This window comes from Rutidosis leptorrhynchoides, chromosome 10 (assembly GCF_046630445.1).
Source record: "Rutidosis leptorrhynchoides isolate AG116_Rl617_1_P2 chromosome 10, CSIRO_AGI_Rlap_v1, whole genome shotgun sequence".
Classification (NCBI taxonomy): domain Eukaryota; kingdom Viridiplantae; phylum Streptophyta; class Magnoliopsida; order Asterales; family Asteraceae; genus Rutidosis; species Rutidosis leptorrhynchoides.
Genome location: NC_092342.1, coordinates 99,191,681 through 99,195,837, shown reverse-complemented (window position 1 = coordinate 99,195,837; position 4,157 = coordinate 99,191,681).

Genomic DNA, 4,157 nt, shown 5'->3' with positions numbered 1-4,157 from the left:
ACGGGTAGGTACTACCCGAATTTAAACTTATAAAACGCTAATATGAAGAAAAAGCTTTTATAAATGAGTTCATATTATGCTACGAAATACTATTAACTAATCTTAATATTCTGTATGATTAACTTGTTCCATTTGACTATTTTGAAGGAAATGGCACTGACTACTCGACACATCGTGAATATGAATAAAGAGGAATTCTGTACTTTTCTAGCTTCAAACATAGCCGCAGTACAGGCTGCGCTACATACCAACAATAACCTTAGATCTAGCAGTACAGGAAATCGTGTAGGATGCACCTACAAAGAATTCACTGCCTGCAAACCTTTGGAATTTGATGGAACCGAAGGACCGATCGGATTGAAACGGTGGACCGATAAGGTCGAATCGGTGTTTGCCATAAGTAAGTGTACTGAAGAGGACAAAGTGAAGTACGCTACGCATACCTTCATAGGTTCTGTGTTAACATGGTGGAATACCTATCTAGAGCAAGTGGGACAAGATGATGCTTACGCACTACCGTGGTCAGCATTCAAGCACTTGATGAACGAGAAGTACCGTCCTAGAACCGAGGTCAATAATGTGACGACCTGGGAATTTCCGATTAAATTTAAACCTAATCTTTATATGATTTCGATACGATGGGCAAAGACTGTAATACTGAGTCTCAAAATTTTTGAACTGTTTTAATGAATTCATTTAACAATTGACCATTGACTATTACCGACGATTCACGAACGATTGTTTATAAATAAATATGTACATACATATATTTATACACATATAAATATATATAATTTTTTTAAACATAATTAATATTATATGTATATTGTAATACGTATATAAAATGAATAAATATTAAACATTGAATATATGTTATTATATACCACATAGTTAAAAATATGTGATTTTAATTATAAGTTAAAATAAATGATATAGTAATATTATTATATTTTATATTAACATCGAAGATAGTACTACAAATATAATATACGAATATGAAACTTGATTGATATATTACCAATAATATTATTATCAATAATAATATAAATAGTTATTATAATTAATATTGTATCATGAATGTTATCATTATTAATATCATTATTACTATAATCTAGTAGTAGAATTTTAATTTTTTTTAATATGAGTAATCTTAGTATTACTATTAGGTATTATTTTTACTATTATCATTAAGAATTATTATTATTATTATTGTAAACTATTACTATTATTATTATTATAATTATAATGTCAAAAGTTATGTGTATCAAAATGAGGATAATAAATATAAATATTATTATGAAAATGAATAAAATTATAAATTAGATTGTAACTTAAATATTATTAGTTATTATTATTACGAATTTCTATTTTAATATGATTATTATAAAAATTAACCTTTTATTTAAAATTACCATTTTCATTATTACTTTTACCATTTTATTATTATTACCAACTATATTTTGAATTTATTAATATAATATTATATTAACAGTATTTTTTTATCTATTATTAATATTAAATATAAATACAATTATATTATATACATATATAAATAAAATAATTATGTATGAAATCTTAAGAGAATCAATCGTACATAATTTGTTAACTTTCACTTTCTACCTTTAATTATTTTGTTTGATATGTTTGGAATGATCGACTGAATTCCGGATATAACTTGCCTTCTGTAATCAATCAAAAAGCAGTCACACAATTTATTTTATTTTACAGCTTGATAAAACTCTGTATCATCATTTTTTTTACATAATCCAATTTTGAATGAATTTACAAAATATAATAATGAGGAGTTGTTAGAAATCCTCTATGAAAACTATCTGGAAAGTATTAGCTTCCAATTTCTAAAAACAAATTCGAATTTTTGAAGTCAAAGTTTCAAACAAAAGAAGTCAACAGTTGTTCTTTAATTGAATTCGCAATTTCTGTTACGTATCAAGTCAAATTGAGGATTTGGGAAGCTTACATGAATGTTTTCTAAACTATTTTATGTTATAATCATAGATTAAAATGTCCTTAATTTCTTAATCAATTTTTATTTTCTTGTGTTCTAACAGCGACGAACATCAGAGCTTTATATATATATATTTTTTTTAAAACAATACAATCACTTAATATTTACTAATTATGATTATTTTGAAGAGTAAAAATCATTTTTATGATGATATGATTATGGGCCGATTGATTTTTTTTCTTAAGAAGAAGAAGATGGATATACAACGATATATTAGATATATATCTGTAGGTTAAGTATATATTCAGAAAGTTAAGGTAGAGGGAATGGTTAAAGGGTGTTTGTTCTATTCAGGAGGTCGCGAGTTCGAGTCCCGACCTGGGCATGGGCTACTAAATTTTTTTAGACACTCTCCTTTAAGGTAGTAATCATTTTCTTTTATTAAAATTAGTATTATTATTATCATTGCTATTATAAATTTTGTTGTTATTATTATTATTATTATGATTATTACTATGGTTATTAATATTGTTATTGTAATTATTATTGTCATTGTTATTGTTATTATTGATAGTATTACGAATATTATTATTATTATTATTACTAATAAGTATTAGTTATCATTTATCATTATCATTATTACAATTAAAGTTATAACTAAAGATATTGTTATTACTACTATTATTATTATATTTATTAACTACCAATAGATGTATTATTATTATTATTATCATTATGTTAATGTAAATACTATAACTAATATTATTATCAACTAGATTAAGTAACGTCATTAAGTATTACTAACAAGATTATTAGTAATCTTCATCTTATTATAATTAAATACAACTTTTTATATATAGCAAACATTATTATCTATGTAAAATATACTTATAAGTATACTACATGTAGGTATAAATTAATTAGATTACCAATATTTATATAAATATCCATATATAATAAATTAAGCATTTTTAATATATATATATATATATATATATATATATATATATATATATATATATATATATATATATATATATATATATATATATATATATATATAACTAAATTGATAATAATCATTATCAAAGATATATACAAATTAATTACATAAAGTTATAATTATTCGATTACGAATATATGTTTTAATATATATAAACGAATGATATAGGTTCGTGAATCCGAGGCCAACCCTGCATTATTCGAAATAGATATATGTATTTTTACTACAAAATACATTAGGTGAGTTTCATTATTCCCTTTTTATATATATTTTTGGGCTGAGAATACATGCAAATGCTTTATTAACTGTTTTACAATATTTATATGCGTGAGTTTCATTTGCTCCCTTTTTAAATGCTTTTGCAATATATATTTTTGGGACTGAGAATACATGCGCTGCTTTTATAAATGCTTTACGAAATAGACACAAGTGATCGAAACTACATTCTATGGTTGGATTATTAAACCGAATATGCCCCTTATTTAGTCTGGTAATCTAAGAATTAGGGAACAGACACCCTAATTGACGCGAACTCTAAAGATAGATCTATCGGGCCCAACAAGCCCCATCCAAAGTACCGGATGCTTTAGTACTTCGAAATTTATATCATGTCCGAAGGAGGATCCCGGAATGATGGGGATATTCTTATATGCATATTGTGAATGTCGGTTACCAGGTGTTCAATCCATATGAATGATATTTTTTTCTCTATGCATGGGACGTATGTTTATGAGAAATGGAAATATGAAATCTTGTGGTCTATTAAAATGATGGAAATGATTATTTATGTTAAACTAATGAACTCACCAACCTTTTAGTTGATACTTTAAAGCATGTTTATTCTCAGGTATGAAAGAAATCTTCCGCTGTGCATTTGCTCACTTTAAAGATATTACTTGGAGTCATTTCTGGCATATTTCAAAAGACGTTGCATTCGAGTCGTTGAGTTCATCAAGATTATTATTAAGTCAATTATAGTTAGATATATTGTGAAGTGGTATGCATGTCGTCAACTTTCGATGTAATGAAAGGTTGTCTTTTAAAAACGAATGCAATGTTTGTAAAATGTATCATATAGAGGTCAAGTACCTCGCGATGTAACCAACTATTGTGAATCGTTTGTAATTGATATGGACTTTGTCTGGATGGATTAGGACGGGTCATGAAAGTTGGTATCAGAGCGGTGGT